General features: G+C 40.8%; 1 long non-coding RNA gene across 1 annotated transcript; it reads left to right on the top strand.

The window, feature by feature from the left end:
- The first annotated feature begins 4,450 nt into the window (after positions 1 to 4,450).
- LOC117034145 (uncharacterized) lies at positions 4,451 to 16,876 on the top strand. Its single transcript, XR_004425025.1, has 3 exons — positions 4,451 to 4,553; positions 10,635 to 10,702; positions 16,554 to 16,876. It is a non-coding gene; the product is annotated as an uncharacterized LOC117034145 (long non-coding RNA).
- Positions 16,877 to 18,236: the final 1,360 nt, after the last annotated feature.

The raw sequence follows: 18,236 nt of genomic DNA, 5'->3' as shown, positions 1-18,236 counted from the left end.
AACATGACGGAATTTTTTTTTCCTTTCATGTTAAGTCCAGAGGTTCACAAAGCAGGGTTCGTAGGGCAGCCCTGATCTGCACTATGCTCGGACACCCAGCTTATCTCAGCTCCCCAGGCTCCCTCCCCTCGTGTGTGCCTTCATCTTCATGGTCCAGCCATCACGTCTGTGTTCTAGGCGGTGGAAGGCAGGGAGAAATGAAAAGGGCTAACAGGAGTGCCCAAGCTTCTTCTTAAGGAGTGTTAGAGAAGCTTCTACGTACATGCCACTGGCCAAAATAATCACCGTCATCGGACCCCAAGCAGCAGGGGACACTGGGAAATGCAGTCTTCATCTCCAAAACCATTGGCTCAGCCAAAAAATGGAGGTTTCCAGTTTGGCAATGTATTTCAATTACCATGAGATAAAGGGACAACACATATTGGGGACAGACTACAGTATTTGCCACACTTGGGAAGTAAAGGATTAGTCTGGGTTGTGTCATGTATTAATAATTCTTCTCAGTTTCCCTACAATGAGCTTCAGTGCTGCCACCTACTTCTAATGTAACCGGCTTGATATTGATTAAGAAGTAAGTGGGATATTCCTGAGAGCTGTGGCTGAGGAGATGGGAACTAGGAAAGGGTGTACTTAATGGACTTAACTTAGCACGTGCTCTCCAGGTTCTGGAAGAGTTCTTGGCTCCTGGGTTCCCTGCCTTTCGGTCTTTGCTCTCCACCCCACTGCCAGAGCTGGCCCAGCCTCCGGGCCTTCTCAGGTCGCACCTGCCTGACAACGTCTTCAGAATGTCCCGAACCTGAAATTATCGTGCTCTCCCTTTTCATCTTGTCAGAACTTTCGTGATGGTTTTTATGATCACTGACTTCCTTGCATTCACCTCACCTACTTGTCTCTACTGCTGAACTGTAAAATCTAAGAGGGAAGGAGTCAAGAAATGGGCTCTGGGGAGGCTAGATGGCTCAGTTGGTTAAAGCATGAACTCTCAACAACAGGGTTGCTGGTTCGATTCCCACATGGGCCAGTGAGCTGCGCCCTCCACAACTGTATTGAAGACAATGAGCTGCCACTGAGCTGCCGGTGGCGCGGCCAGATGACTCAGTTGGTTAGAGCGCGAGCTCTCAACAACAAGGTTGCCAGTTCAATTCCCGCATGGGATGGTGGGCTGCGCCCCCTACAACTAAAGATTGAAAATGGCAGCTGGACTTGGAGCTGAGCTGCATGCTCCACAACTAGATTAAAGGAGCTGATGGGTCCTGGAGAAACACACTGTTCCCCAATATTCCCCAATAAAATTTATAAAAAAGAAAGGAAGGAAGGAAGGAAGGAAGGAAGGAAGGAAGGAAGGAAGGAAGGAAGAAAGAAAGAAAGAAAGAAAGAAAGAAAGAAAGAAAGAAAGAAAGAAAGAAAGAAAGAAAGAAAGAAAGAAAGAAAGAAAGAAAAGGCTCTAGACTCAGCTCAGACCTTAGTACTGTGTGGTCCAGAGAAAGGCAGTATGCCTACTCCCTGCCCTCGGGGCCTGGTTTCTCACCTGTTACATTGTTGAAAACAAAAAGCCAAGTGTTGGAGACTCAAGAAGAAAGCATAACTCCTGATGCCTCTATGTTCTGAAAGTAGAGAGACATATTCTCTCTCCCTCATGTAAGTGAAAACAAATATTCCACATAAATTAATTAGTTTATCATTGTCCCCCAAGAAATATAAATCTAGTGGGAAAATACAGAAGGTGCTAATTGAAATAATGTTGTAATAACTATATACAGTGCCACGTGGGTGCTAGACTAATTGGGGGGGATCAATTTGTAAAGCACGTAAATGTCTATCTGCTACGCTTTGGAACTGAAACTAATATAAAATAAAATTGAATGTCAACTGTGGTTGAAAAATAAAATTAATCTAAAAAATGGAATAAAAAAAAGAAGGGACTGTTGGGAACGACCGACGTGGCTGAGTAGTCAAGTACGATATGACCGTTGAGTTTAGTGTCTTTCAGGTTACTTGTGACTCAAGCAAGAGTAATTAAAGAAAAAAAAAAGAATGTGTTTATTGAAGTATATGAACTAAACACTGGGAATTATAAATCTGAGTGGTTAATACAAAATCTTAAACTCCATGGAATGTGTAATTAACATATTAAGACCCTTCATGCAAGCAAATAACTTGCAAATTGATTGAATTTATGAACTTGTATTGTGGTCTTTCAAATTAAATAGAAACCTTTGAATTTTCTTAAAATGTTGTTTTAGCATGAGCTTTGTCTTATGCACTGTCGGTGGGATTGTGAAGAGATTGGAACGTTATTTGAACAGTTAAAAATACTGATTACATAATGTTCTTCTAGGAAAAAATTCCATTTCAATCCACTTTAAGTCGACTTTAATAGTCATAAGAGGATAGAATTATTATCTGAATAAATCTGTCAGGCAGAGTGTTGTGGCAAAAATTAAATACAGCCCAGTAGCTTAATATTTTAATGGAAATTTTTCTTTCAAAAACTAGAAATAAAAATAGAAATAATATAACCGTTCAGGGTATGGACTTGAGCTTAAATATTCTCAGGACACAAATGTTAAGGTACGTTTACAGAAAAAGAGGGGGAAAAAACAATCATAAGAGGGTTTGTTTGTTTAACTCTATGCAAATAACCTGGAAAACCTGGGCACAATAAAAAATATCATTTGGAAAAAAAAATAACACCAAAATTCAACCAGAAGATAAAAAAATCTAGGCAGATAGATTTCTAAAGAAGAAATAGAAAAAGTAGTCTAAAGTTGCTTTTGTTCCTTCAAATGTTTCCCCAGGGGAATTCTATAAAATCTTTAGAGAACATATAATTCTAGTGTTATTTAAATTGTTTCAGATCATAGAAAAAATGAAACTCCCTAAGTGCATTTTATGAAGCAGATATAAGAGCGATACATGTGGAATGACAAATATCACCAACAAGGAAGCCTATCGACCAACTTCACTTATTAATAGAGTGCAAAGTCCAAAATAAAAGATTAGAAAATAAAACAGTAGTTCCTTAAAAGAATAGTAAATCATTACCAAGTGGATTTATTCTAGAAATGTAAGTTAAGTCTATATTATGAACCGTAAGTCATTATTATGACTTATCATAAATCAAGAAGAAAAGTATATAATTATCATTAACAATGCTGAAAAGCAGCACTGAACCAGCATTATGTTTCATGGGAAAACTCAAGAAGTATTCTCTTGATATCAGGAAAGATTAAACAATGGCCACTGTCACATTATAGTTTAACATTGTACTAAAATATTAACCAACGCATTTAAGAAAAGAAAAAGAAATTAGAGGTTCAGATATCAACAGGAGGAGTTAAGATTACCTTAACTAAAAGTATTAACTTCATACTTAGAAAATGGCAAGATATTAAGCTGAAATTACCTCAAACAATCAGGAAATTTGGTAATATAACAGGGCATAAAATTAATAATGATAAATCAGTGGGCTTTATGTACAAAGAGGAGATTGAATAGATTTTATTTGTAGTAGCAATCCAAATAAGAAATAAGAAAAAATTCAAAAGCAATATGAAAACCTATATGAGAAAACATTTTGAACACTTCTGAGGGCACAAAATAATGCTTGAAGAAATGAGAAAATGTACCATGTTCTTTGATAGGCCCAGTCATCTTATGAGTAACAATTCTTCCTAGGTCATTTCCTAGGTAATTTTGGCATGATCGCAATAAAAATGCCAATGGCTATTTTTGTTTCTTTTTTTTAGGGGGATGGATAGAGGTGATTCTCAAGTTCATTTTGAAAAGTAAACACACATCTTACACACATATATCAAGGCAAATTACTCTGAATGAATCAATGTTTTATTGTTAAAAAAAAACAATAAAAATACAAGATAAAAACATGATTAAACTTCTATAAAGGGGGAAAGTTTTTCTAATTACAGACTCAAATCCATAAGCTATAAAACAAGACTGTAAAGTTCAACTACATTAAAAAAATAATGACTTCTGCATGGGGTAAAAATAATATAAGCAAATTAAAAAGATACAAATGACCAACTGGGAAAATTATTTGTAACTCATATTACAAAGGAAAGGCTCAGCTGCTTCCTATAAAAATATCCTAGAAATAAATAAGAAAAAGTCTATTAAATACTAGGGGTGGGTGGGGGAGATAAGAAAAAGGATAAGAGCAGACTTCGGCACAGGCAATATAAAACGACCTTCAGATTTGTAAAACGATGCCCACGTGCACTCAGAATGAAAGAAATGCTAATCCAAACATTACTACATTTGTGGTTTCAAAGCAAGGTCCCAGAATTATTTGGCAATCCTCCCATCAGGAGGTGTCCCTTTCTCTTCAATCTAGGGTCTGTAACTTCTGACAAACAGATTATAACAAAGGTGTTGCCATGCCAGTTTCTGGACCAAGTCTTCAACAGACTGGTGGTTTCTACTTTCTGTCCTTTTTCTTAGAACCCAACCACCCTGCTGTGAGGAAGCACAGTCACTCAGTGAAGAGGCCCGTGTGGACAGGAAGGAACAACCAGCGCCACCTTGCCTGCCGTGTGAGTGCGCCGTCTTGGAAGGACAGTGTCTATTTCAGTTGAGCTGTGCCAGCTAACACTGCGTGGAGCAGAGATAAGCTGTACTCACTAAGATCTGCTGAAATTGAAGATTTGTGAGTCAATTAAACGATTGTTTTGTTTTGAGCCATGAAGGGCTGACTTTTAAAATATAGCACTAGATAATCAGAGCAAACATGATTACTATTTTTCACCTCTTTTAGACTGGCAATACTCCATAAATGTAACACCTCACATTGTGCAAGTGCATCTTGAAAAGAAAAAAGAGTTTAAAGTATATACAAGTTAGTTTATTGTCTAGGAAAATTATACCTAATATGTCTTTAGAACTACGTAGTCTAGGAGACAACTTCACAAACATCATCTCATTTAATTAATTATGACAACTCTGAAGAATATATAAGTAGGGCAATTATTACAATCTCCAATCACAGTCACAGAAACCAAAATTCTAGTTGTTACCCAGCAAGGAAACAGCATAGCCAGAATTTAAATTGTGTTTTCCTAACACCAAATGCAACTTTCTTACACAAGGCAGCTTGGCTTTGTGGAAAGCAAACTAGAAACTAAGAGACCCAGGTCCTATTTCCAATTTTATCTTTAATTCCTTGAATGTTATTGCATGCAATACTTAATTTCTCTTGCATTTGATTCCATCATCCAGATACTAGACATGAAAATACCTATTGTCTGCACTTCCTTTTGAAAAGCACTATAAACATAAAACAAAGTAACAAATGTGGAGGTGCCTTCAAAACAAGTAAATGCAAGGCATTGTCACCAATAATTGAAAAAATAAAGGTAAAAGCATAGCTATGCTTACAGATAGCAGACTGAGAACATGCATTTACAGTGAAAATGACCATGTAAGAATACCTGCCAACGTGGGGTGTAAACAGATTTCAAGGACATCGGAAGCAGGTGGAGAAGGGGAAACTGATGAAGTGTGTAGAACAGAGAACACTTAGTCCAAACACTTAGACCATCCCTACAGATCTCCAGATTGTCTCCGGGTTTGGACATCCCATGGACATTACTTCGGCTCCAGGCCAGAGGAAAGGGCTTTTCTATCAAGATATCAATGCCCCATCCCCCCAAAGAACGTCCACCCCATTCAGGCTCTGAGGTGTTTCCAGCGCCACCGCTCAGAGCTATGTGTGACGATTGATGAGTCCCACAAACCCACATACCCAGTCCTGTCAATCAGCAGCCTCAGTCCTAAAAATGACCACCGAGAAAACAACAACAAAAAGCAGGGAATAGAAAATAACTTTTTAAAAACTCTCTTTGGTATCCTGAGAAAGCTTCACCAAAATTTTCCATCAGTTGTTACAGTGAAAAGCAGGAAGGAAGGAAGGGAAAAAGGAAAAGAGAGGAGGAAACAGCTTTTCAATAAGGCTTTTGAAAAGAACATTCTCTTTTATTAGGACACCATTCTGGGGTTCGTAAGTATTCAAGCACCTAAGATATTCATGCATCTGTTTATATAATTACTGAAATAGCACTCATTCTACAATTAATGAAAGCATATTTAAAACTGTTAAAAGGCGAATCTTTGGCTTCGGCTAGAGTCGGATTCACGTCTCCATCCCTTCACTTACTATAGCTAGATGTCCTCAAGTTACTCGACTTCCCTGATTCTCTTTCTATAGCTGTACAATGGGAATGAGAATAGTACCGACTTCATAGGTAGTTGGTTTGAGGATTAAATGAGACAATAGACACAGGATGTTTAGTACAGTACCTGGCACATCCTAAGGATGTATTAACCCTCATCTTTTTCTCATTTGCAATCACTTCTCTGGTCTCCATTTTGAAATGTTTGTGTTTTTATGTCTGTGGTTATCCTGCATTTCCTCTCCGTACCACACTCTGTTTCCGATCTCTTGTGTTCATAGAAATTGTGTCTGCAGCAAAGAAACCTCAACCGTGGGGTGCAGTGGAGTTGGAAGGGTGACAGAAGGCTTAGTGTTTGGGTTTCTTGAAAGAGCCTTAACTGGGACACCGGTCAGGAAATGTTACCAACACTATTCGTCATGCTAGGAGGGGACCTGACCAAATGGAAGGGACTGTGGAGGCCAGGGGAGGAGAGCAAAGAGGTGTTGGTTCCTTCTCGATTCAGAGTTTTCATTAACAGTCACCAGGAGCGGACGAGCTGGTTGTGTGCTGAGAGCCTTCCAGCTTGTACGAGAGAAAGGAGCTCTGAGAAAGGGCTCCTTGAGACTTCCTGTCACGCCTGGGAATGTCGCCAGGCTGTCTGCTGCAACTCTAAGCCTGATGAGAGTTTGCAAGTGTGCATACACCGTCATCTGCCCCCAAGATTCAGCTCAGCCTTCATGACCCTATGGGTTCGGTGTTTTTAGGTGTGAAACACGGTGGGAGTAAATGACCTCTTCATCACATATGTTATCATGTATCTTGCTCGTAAGGGGAAACGCTTTGGAAAATTTTATCATCAATTACTGTGAATGCAAAGTGCCCTTAAGGGTTGCCTCGGTCCTCCTTGTTTCTAAATTAATGAATGCTGTCCTCATTTGCAATAGAACTGAGTGGCTGCCCTTGGTTCAGCTTGCCTGACAAAGCAACGGCAGACCTAACCAGTGCCTGGAAGAATCTAGACAGCTGCTAGAAAACGCAATAATGTTGCAGGATATTCGACACATTTCTGGGACCATCGGGAAGGGTATCGAAAGATGTAACAGCCGATTGTGGCCTAAACAACTGCTCAGCACCCTGTTTTTCTCAGCATCTTGCCTCTTCAGCCTCTCTTACTATACTCATCTTTCCTTTTCACTTACATTCTTCCCACTGCCTCAGAAAAACACACTTCCATGTACACACACATGCACCTTCATAGTTACACATCTACCACATTTCCCTATCCCTTTTTCAGTCCCCCTCCTTTGCTAAAAATAAAAAAAATAAAAAGGTAAGCTTTAGGCATCAGATCACTAAAATGTTAATTTTTCTTATTGATATCTAAACTTACTCGTAGATAATTATGCATTAATTAATATTAGTGTGGTGCAAAAGTAATTGCTGTTTAAAAGGTTAAAAATAATTGCAAAAGCCACAATTACTTTTGCACCAACCTGGTAGTTCAGGAAACTAGCAACTTCCTATGTAAGAAGTAACTCTCTTGGGTTAATAAAGACTATACAAGGCACAGGAAATGCAATGAAGCAAAAGAAACACTTGTTTCTTCATTACTGTGGTGGCTTGTTATAACTCTCCTTAAATGATGAGCCCGGTGAAGGTGGGGATTGTGTGTGCTTTTTGCACCATTATATTGTCAACACTTAGAATGGTGTCCGTTGCATGCCAAGCACTCCATAAATACTTCCAGTGATGTGGAGTACCCGTGATATGTCAAACACCGAGTTAGGTCCCGAATAAAATGAAGCCTCAACCCTGAAGATGGTCACAGACTATAAAGAGCTACAGGGAAACACACACAAGGAGCAGAAGACACAGTGCTGGACTTGGACCAGTAGGAGTGCCCCCAGATAAGATGGGGGAGTGGGCAGAATATTCTAGAAAAGAGAATAGGATTACAAAAGGCATGGAGGTGTGATGGTGCATTTGGGAACCATAAGAGCAAAGTGTGACCAGAGGATACACTGTATGTGAAAGCGTGAGGCAAGCAAGGCGTGCAAGGTGGCCTAAGAGTTTGAACTTCGTCCAGTAGAGGGAGCCATCTAAGATTATTGACAGAGAAAGATGACTGACTCAAAGGGGGTGGAGGGATAGACGGAGATGCTTGTCAAGGGCACCCTGTGTAGCAGGTGTTGCCAATGTGCTTGAGGGAGCAGAGGAGGGCCCAAATGAGAAGACAGTGGGCGGGATAAGATGGAGAAGATAGTTACGGGCAGCCGTGGGAGGTAGCGCTAACAGGATTTAACTACGGATTCAAGGATCGAAAGTGGGAACTCCATTACTCAAAGGTTTCTCTATGGGGTGATGTGTGTATGTGGGGACAGAGCCCCAAAAAGCAGTTTCCAGGCTCTCGGCCTCACATAGAAAGGTGCTGGCTCAGGTAGTAAATGGCCATCGACTGCGATCAAATGGCCATCAGCTGTGGCTAGTTGGCCGTCAGCTGTAACCAGTGAGCCATTGGGCACTAATATAACTGCCGTGGCTACGCTAGCAGCAAATGGGGGCTAGCAAGAAGATGGGGGCTGAGCCTGCAAGCGGCGCAGTGAGGGTTGAGAATTGTGTTGCTCCTGGTTCCTGTGTCTCCAACCCAGCCGCCAGCGAGAGTATAGTGGTGAGACTCACCTATGGCTCCGTGGGTGTTCCTTTTTGGCCTCACCATGTCCTGCGTTCTTATGTGGGGAGTGGGAGCAGAGACCCCACAGGCCGCCCCGCATGACACATGGCGTAGCGAGCAGGGTCTCCTGCAGTCTGTCCCGCACGACAAAGATCCACTGAGAGCTTGATGAGGTAGCCATGTCTGAGAAGGTTCTATTAAGATGGCAGAGAAAATTGTCCAGAAAAAGTAATCATCAGAACAAAAGATTGGAGATTCCAGAGAGAAAACCTGACTCATGGGACTATCCATGGAAGAAGGAAGTGAGGCCGATCGCTCGGTCCTCAAAATGCATAAATCTATTCCCTCGCTTTTCAGATGATGGAAATTGTGAGTTCTCTGAGGTCCAAGAACCATAAAGCTTTTCCAGGGGATATTTATTAGGTTATAATTATGAAGTAACTGCCCTGTTTCGAGGCTTGATTAATTGATGTTTAGGGCAGAAACCTCAGGATACGTGGGGACACGATTAGGTCTGGCCTGAAATGAGAAGTTAGCAGCTAGGACTGCTCTGTGGGCTGGCAGAATGAGCACTTTGGACTTCACACTTCAGTTCTTAGACTAAGGAAATCATTATTTATAATACAGTCCATTCAGCTTGGCCCTTCAGTAGAAGAAAGCTAATTCCTGGTTATAAGGTGGTTGTAAAAATACTTTATTCACGGTTGGTGGGCAGGCTGTGGTTGAGATGAACTAAATCCTGAACCCATCTCTTCTGGGTTTGTGAAGCAAACTTGGCACGGTAATACTGCAGCATGAATGAACGTGGTGACTGAAAATTAGCCGCTGGACCAATAAATGCGCTCATATAGCTTGCAGGTAATGTTGGAGGACGTGGTAGTTTCTCTTCCAGCATATTTCCTGGGAAAGGCCCGCGAAGAGAAGTTGGTGGTATCTGTATTCGATTAATACGTTTGGTTGTAGAGGGCTTGTGAACTCAAGACACTAGTAGTTAGCAATGACAAGATAAGACCGGGGTTTGGGCGGAGTTAACGGATAGGCTGTTACATGACTTCATGTTAGATTAGCTTCTGTTTTTCAGAATAACTGTTGATTTCTGATGAAATAGAATATATCTCATGGTGCTTCCCTACGTGGAGCTCTTTGTAGAAAGTAATGACTTTCAGTAATTAAAATACCCAATGAAGATCAAAGCCACCAAAGCAGTAACCTGTCCAAACAAAGCAGAGGCTTAGAAGGTTCAAGTTTTTCTACTTCTACGCCACAGGGGGGGTTTCAGATTTATAAGAGCTAAACCCTCGGCTGTTTGAACAAGCTTGGTGTTGCCTAAGCTGCGAAGTGAAGAATGCCTTAAAAGAGAAGAGGAAGGAAAAAGTGGTTTGATACATAAAATGTTTTGAGTTTTTTTTTTTTTTTTTTAAAGTGGTCAGTATTTCTGAAAATAAGCCAAAGGAAAAAAATCATTGGGTAGAAAATCAACCATATAAATTTCTGGGTGTACTTGTGGGTTTTTTTTTTTTTTTTTTTTTTTTTTTTTTTTTGTGGAATACATTATACAGGGCTGGCTTCTAATTTCAGGCTCTTTGGGGCATGGCTTATTAGTTACAGTGGTACGGGACACAGTTAGATTTTGGACCTGCAAAAAGAGCCTCATGTTTGAAGACGAGCAGAGCGGTCCAGGAAGAACTAAAGATCTCAGCTGAAAGGCAAAAAGGTATTAAGGCAGTAAGAACACCTAGTTACCTTGTCCTTGTCCTCTTTTTGGTTGTGACTTGTCCTCTTTTTGTCCCTAGGATAATGCATCATTCTCAGTCCAGATAGAAGTCACTGAAAAATGATGTGACGACCCAATGAAGACCAGGTAATGAACGACCCTACAGACAAGTACACTACAATCATGGGGAAATCCAGGAATAGCGGTGCTTAGAAATTCAGGCTGTTGGAATTAGGGAAGAGCCTGCTAGGAGACGCTGGAGGACATAGCTCCACAGGGGCTCAGAGTCAGGCTCCCGTCCTAAGAGAACAGGACTCGTCTTAGAGGTGCCGCTACTGATGGAAAGATGCCATAGCAAAATCCAGGTCCAGGGAGTAAGGGCAAAGCCCATGCATCAGTCCCCAGAGAAACACATTTTATATCCTATTTCTGTAGAAAACTAAAGCTTTAGCCTTGCTGGCTTAATATGAAGCCAGGATTATTTAAATTATGATGAGAGGACTAGAAACATTGGACTTGACAGGTTTGGGCATAGACCTGGTGATTCCATTAGTGACGCCACGTGTGAGCAGTAGTAATATCTAAACAATGTGCCCTTTGGGAGTCATTCTCTGCGTGAACGTAGGTATATGTTATTTATTGTACACATGTTCATAGTTAACTGTGTTTGTTGAAGTAACTTAACCTTTAGATAAAGGTAAGAAAAACAAAATCAAGTCTACATTTAGGAAACAAAGGTGATCTCAACCATTGTAATTCTATATTGTCTATGCTCTCCATGATCCATTTGCTAAATCAGCTGTCAGGTAAAATCTGAGCCCTATGTAACTGCTGGAAGAAGGATAGAGAGAACCTATAGAACTGGGCACCCAACTTTTATTTGCGCAAAGTTACTGGGCTCGTTCATTTGTAGGTATTTTAAACTCCCGAGCACCCTCTCTGCCAGCTGGGACACATGCCCGGTCCTTTTCATACAGGGAAAGCAGCAGTGGAGTGATCTAGGTGGTACTTACTGTTCTGTTCCCTCCCTCACCCCCTGGAAAATATCACCCCTTGAGTTGGGGGATTCAGAACTCTCTAGGAATTAAGTTGTATCCTATTTCAGAGCCATCACAAGCCAAACCTAGGCTTCCATGAATCGAAATTCAGTTGCTCAGCCACTGCTTAGCTCAGCTAGTTTATAAAACAGGGTATTGTGGCATCTAAAGAGAAACAGAAAGCTTTTTGATTTGGGCAAGTCTCAGGAAAGGTCATCGCATTTACTGTGATATTCCTCTTTATACAGAAGAGGCCCAGATTAGTATCCGATCAGAGATCAGCACATTTATAAATGCTGAATGCTGAGCTGTGTGCGGCATGTGATTGGATCCAGAATTCGTAGTTATTTTGCTTTATTGTGTTGGCTGCGAGGGCAGGGAGGGGTAACAGGCTTCGATGTTGCCTGCAGGGGCCTGGGATGACAGCGAGACGGGCAGAGGTGGCTCGTCGCTGGGGGCTTACTCCAGACCCCATGGGGCTGGATTCAGGCAGTTGCTGAGAGGCGGTGCGGCAGGTGTTAGCCCTGAAAGTGCAGATTCAGAGCAAAGGCGGATGATGAAGGATGCAGATGCCCTGGTGGGTTAATCTCTATTTGAGCTGACAGGTGTCCACCCCTGGGCAAGATATCAATATGGTGGGGCAGGTGGTGGTAAAGATGGAGCCAAGGTTGGGGAGGAAAGAGGTGTCGTGAGAATTACTCGTGAGGCAAGTGTCAAGGCAATTGGGTATTTGCCTGAATGATGGGATTGAAAATCATAGAGACTTAAGCCATCAGGAGGCAAAGTGCTAGTCATTCAGAGGTAAGAGGAGAGTCATTTCCCTGGAGGTGAGTTCTATCAACAAGCTATGTAAGCAATACCTTTTGCTTGTATGCTGTAAAAACAAAACAAAAGAAAACAAGACACACACACAAACTTTTTATTGACATGTGATACACATACAGAAAGCTGCACATAAGTGTAAGTGAGGAATTTTTATACGGCTTCTACACTTAAAACAAATAGTTTTAAGTGAATGGGCGATTGCAGAATAGGATTATGATGATGGCAATTGTACCTTTATTACAAAGGAAAATACTGACTGAAGGACAGAATTGGGTGGAGAATAGTAATTAAATGACACAATTTCAACAGAGCCACAGAATTTGGTTTGTTCTCTTCAAAACTATTTTTAATCAAGGAGAGACCATGAGAAGGGCCACTTAATTCACAGAACTGGTCTATTCCCACTAGTCAAAATTGGTCTGACAATTGGTTTTCTCCTCTGCAGTAATTAAAAGGAAATAGAATGATTAATTTTGCTCAAAAATAAATAAATAGGCAATCATGAGGAGAGTTTCCTCCATATTTCTTTGTGGGAAAATCACGTAACCTTTTGCTTTTCTGTCTCTCTGGGATATAGTAAATATGTTGTTGGTGGCTCTGGGCCATTTGACTTTGTTCCTTCCAAGGAAGAAATCTGAACTGGGAAATCTTTTCAAGAATTCTGGCTGCCGTTTTAGTAACTAAAACATACGTGTTTATTTCTTTTCAAATATCTGTTACCTTAGGCAAATCTATTGCTTTCAGCAGAGAGTGACAAAGTCATTCAGAAAGGCTGACAGTAAAAGAACGAAGGCAACCCAAGCAAGTGTCAACAGAAAAAAGCAAGGATTGTCGTATCTATATCAGTCAAGTCTGAATTCAGAGCCAAATGAATTAAATGAAGCGCCGGAGAGAATTTTATAGTGATAAACATTACGATCCACAACAAAGAATACATATGCACCCAATTAACATAACATCACATAAGCCGTAAGTTAAAAAGTTCCAGAACTACAAGGAGAAATAGATGGAAATGCAGTCCTAATAAGCTCTTACAGCACATGACCAAGCAACTTACCAAAAAATCAATAGGGATAGGAAAAACTTAAGTCCGTGAAATAATTACAAAAATTAACCACTAACTTTGCTACAAAGGAAATTATGATTAATTCCCAAGGTAGAGAGAACACAGAGAACGTTCAGTGAGTCGAGGGCATACTTAATTTTAATGTAGTTGAATTTATCACTATTTTTCTGGTAATATTTGCGCTTCTGGTGTCTTGTTAAAGCAATCCTTAAGAATGTCATGATCTAGGTATTCTCATACATTGTCTTCTAAAAGTTTTATACAGATGCTCCGCAACTTACAATGGTGTCATGTTTGGATACACCCATCATAAGTTGGAAATATCGTTAAGTCGAAAATGCATTTCACACACCTAACCTACCGAACGTCGCAGCGCGGCCTAGCCTACCTTGAATGCGCTCAGAACACGTGCATTAGCCTACAGTGGGCAGAGTCACCCGACACCGTGAGCACTGTAGAGTGTCGGGTGTTGTTGACCTTCATGATCTTGGGGCTGAGATCGTGATCTGGGCGCCGTGGCTCGCTGCTCACCCAGCATCACAAGAGAGTCTGGTGCTGCTTATTGCTAGTCGTGAAAAGATAAAGGTTCAAAGTGCACTTTCTACTAAATGCCGATCAATTCTGTACCATCCTTAAGTTGAACAATCGTTAGGTGGAGCCATTGTAAGTCAGGGACCATCTGTAGTGTTTTCTTTATATCTTCCATTCACTTGAAACTAAGATTTTGTGCGGGATGAGAGGTAGGGATTTTATTTATTTATTTATTCATTCATTCATTCATTTATTACCTCACAAGGAGAATCCATTATTGCAGTCCATTTTTGCCTCAGTGTGATGTGCAGCGCTCTTTCTGTTACAAACCAGGTTTCTGCACATGTGTGGGTCTATTTCCTGGGTTCTCAATTCTGGCCTATACAACTATGAAAAGATGCCTGCCTCATGAGTCATAGAAATGCAAATTAAAACCATTTGATATCCACCCTGTTGGCAAAATGAAAAGGCCAGATAATATCAGGTGTTTACACACATATGAAACAATAGAGGTATTCACCCAAGCTGGGGAAAGTGTAAACTGATGAAACTATTTTAGAAAAGTTTGGCATTGCCTAGTGAATTTGAACTTTTTGACTCCGAAATGGAATTCCTACGTCTATTCCTCAAAAGAACTCCTGCACGTGTACTCCAGGAGGCATATATCAGAATACGACAGAGCATTGTTTGTTAACTGAAAACCTGGAAACAAACTGAATGCCTGTCCCCGATGGCCTGGGTAAATAACTTAAGTTATAGTCATATCATGGAAAATACACAGCAAAACGGAATTAACTTCTGTTACCTGCACCGACATGGAGGAATCGCAAAAATCACCATGAATAAAAGAAGCAGGCACCGAAGAATACATCAAGTGTAAAGTGTGTAGAAAAGATGATTTAGAGATCCATACAGAGGTGATAACGTTATAAAGAAAGGCGAGGGGATGGTACATTGGAAAATGCAGAATGATGGTTATCTCTGGGGTGGGTTGGGATAGAGTGCGATATGATCACAGGGTTTCCAACCTGTGTGGTGAGTACTTTTTTTTTTTAATATTTATTCTTTATACCTACAAAAATCTATGTGATTTGCCATATATGTGGTATGTTTTACAATAGCTACTTTAAAAAGGAAATGACTATAATGCAATAACTATAATATGATAAATGCTACCTATGAATTATTGAAGGTGTCATGGAAGGAGATTACCATAATTAAACAGTTGCTAAGAAAGAAAATCAGGTTAGCAGAGCGCAGGGTAAGCCAGGAACCACAGGGAGCTGGATGCTTTGTGAGTCAAGGCCGGGACACTGAGAGAGCCAACTGACCTTCCCTACTCTCAGACAACAGACCGGACAGTTAGGACAAATGCCCCTTAGGAAACGCCTAGGCAGTACTCATACCGCACAGATGCTTCTGTCACAGAACTCTGTGGGCGTGGTCTTCACGAGAAGGACCATGTGCCCTCTGAGGGCACTGATTATTAAGATATCACTCTTTCTTTATTCCAAAATAAAAACAAGTTACAAGTCCCAAGTTTGCAGAATCATTTTCATTGGTTACATTTTTGGTTCACTGCTTTGGAGAAAGCCACCTTCAACCGTTCCATAAAATGTCACCAAATTATATCAGGAAATTAGTTGTTTCTTATACTTCCACAGACCAAGCCCTGAAGAATCTTGTTTTTTGTTTGTTTTCTTATTAACAGAAAGTTACTTCCTCCATGTCGCTACCTTTAGTCATCTATTTGTCATTCTGAGTTTGGTTTATTCCTTGCAGTAAGTAAAGTCACCGGTCATCCATTTCCTTAAAATTGCAGTCAGCTTAGCTTGATTGGTATCAGAAGACTATTTGATTGAAACATACTCATAAAAAGTTAAAAAAAAAAAATCGCAATTTTTTCTCTCTCTCCAAAGACAGGTGAAATGTGGTACTGGATTAGGTTTTTTTTTTTTTTCTTTTTCAAATAATCTGTGTGCCTCAACTCTGTAAAGAGAGAGATGCATTTAGAGCTGTTGTGACTAGTCTTCCCACATTAGCTGCTCCAGGCTTTTCCACTCTTGTGTCCAGAGGAGGAGAGGGTGATGTAGTTCTGTCTCGCGCCTTCTGCCTTCCTGTCACTCTCAAGTAGCCCAGTTGTATTAGACCAAACTAAGAGTCCCAGTGATACTGGAACCATCCTGGTGTTTCAGCCCCAGGCCGTTGTTGATGTTTTCCCAATTTCCTTCAGTAGTTGAGTACAGATGCTGTGTATGCTCACGACTGGCTTCTTAAAGCTCTTTTCTTCTGAATTCCCTTAGTCTTCCCCTCTTCGTTTTCTGGGAACTCTTAGGGATACAATGAGCAGAGGAAACAATGGAGAAAGGAACTGATCCCACATTCTGATTCTGAGAAAAACCCCGCCCCTCCTGTCAATAAGACAAGCGTGGGGGTGGGGAGGAGAAAGAAAGAGCCAAATTGTTCAACCAGCTCTCTACAATGCTGAAGAAAACAAACCCAGGTATTGGCAGAAAGAGAGATTCCTTTACCCCTTCAGGTCCACGGAGATGCTTCTTTTTCAGTTGAGGATTCAGGCTGGTTCTTCAAGGTAAGTTGGCTGATTTGTGTTTGAATCCCCGGCGTCCATACTTAGCACACGTACAACAGTCCTTATACTATGGCCACCGTCACTCTCCAAGGAAAATGTGCAAGGGGAGTTTGAATCGGTCAAGGGCTAAAATCCACTCTGAAAAAGGACACCTTCTCCTTCATTTGATGCTGAAAACATGAATAGGTGATTTTAGTCTCTGGGGCTACTCACAAATAGCCTGTGTTCAAAGCATTTAAGGAAGAATCAATGAATTTTTCACAAAAGTCACATAACCCTGCTGGCATTCACTTAAAAAAAAAAAAAAGGTCTCTGAAATTGTGTTGCTAGGAATTCCATCAAAAATTATTATGAACTGATGTGATGGGAAAAATAGAAACCAGACATAAAAAATAAATTCATTCCATTAGTAGGTCCTATAATAAATCCAGTGAGCCTAAGTAAAATTAGCAATGAATGTGATGAAAATTCATAAAATTTATCCAACTTATAATGTGAATAAAAAGGGGCCATGTAATAAATCTGACAAGCTATCGGGGAGCCACACGGCAGGCCTGACAAGCTCAGTGACCAAAAGTAACCACACGGGATGGTCAGACGGTAAATTCCTAACTGGACAGGTCATGGCAGGTTGTCACGTCCCAGGCTTACAGCTTCCTTCGCGAAGGTCACTCTTTACCCTAAGCGAGCCCTGTCCAGTGTTCTTATGCATCTAGGATAACATGCCTTTGAAATGGCAGAGTCATTTTTTTTTCCAGACCCTTCGGAGTCACGACCTCCGGCACGAAACTCCTCATTGTTATCTCGTTCCCTGCGTACCATCTCTACGTGCTGTAAATGTCACATGCTAGCTGTCCTGTACCCACCAGTGTGAAAGAACTATGTGTCTCCACGTTACTCCTTATCCAATCCCACAGATTCCCCATTCCACTTTCTCCTGCCTCCTGAATCTACCACCAATGGATTTCCCGTACTTTGCTTATGTTTTCTCTTTGATTCGAAATGTATAAAATGAGCTGCAAAACTGCTGAGAAGATTTTCTCAATCTTGCTTCCAGTCATGTCCTCAAAATTTTGGCTCAAATAAATTCTTACAAAATTTTTCTACCGCTTTGGACGTTCTTTGGTCAACAACAACCGGGCTGTCTAACTCCAGGAACACATCTTGCCATCTGAAAGTCAGTGACTTACTGTCGTAAAACTCATTTTTGAAGCTCTCAAAATAATAAAATACAAACTGATTTTGTTAACTTATACTCTAGTAAACAAAAAGAAAACCCCAAAATTATTGATCAGTTTATCTTACATTAGCAAGACCAATGTCATACTACTTATTACCACATGCTAGTATATGGAATACCTTAAACGAGGATTCCTGTTTCAAAGGGGTTTTTATTCCCTTGTCATTCAGTTTTCTTGAAAGTTGGGTTTGGAGGGAACATACAAGGCGAGAGGCACTAAGGAAACGTTTACTGAATAGACTTATGCGCTCCTGGTGAAATGAAGTGATTCAAAGAACTCACAGGTTTCACTGATAGATTAGACAATGAGCTTAAAGAATGAGGAACAGTGAAAAGCAGCGGAGAGGAGTGGGTCTGGTTGGAAAGGAGAGGGGCAGTGGGAAGTGGGAGCC

This window comes from Rhinolophus ferrumequinum, chromosome 14, assembly GCF_004115265.2.
Source record: "Rhinolophus ferrumequinum isolate MPI-CBG mRhiFer1 chromosome 14, mRhiFer1_v1.p, whole genome shotgun sequence".
NCBI classification, from domain to species: domain Eukaryota; kingdom Metazoa; phylum Chordata; class Mammalia; order Chiroptera; family Rhinolophidae; genus Rhinolophus; species Rhinolophus ferrumequinum.
This window is presented reverse-complemented; position numbering and strand designations above follow the sequence as displayed.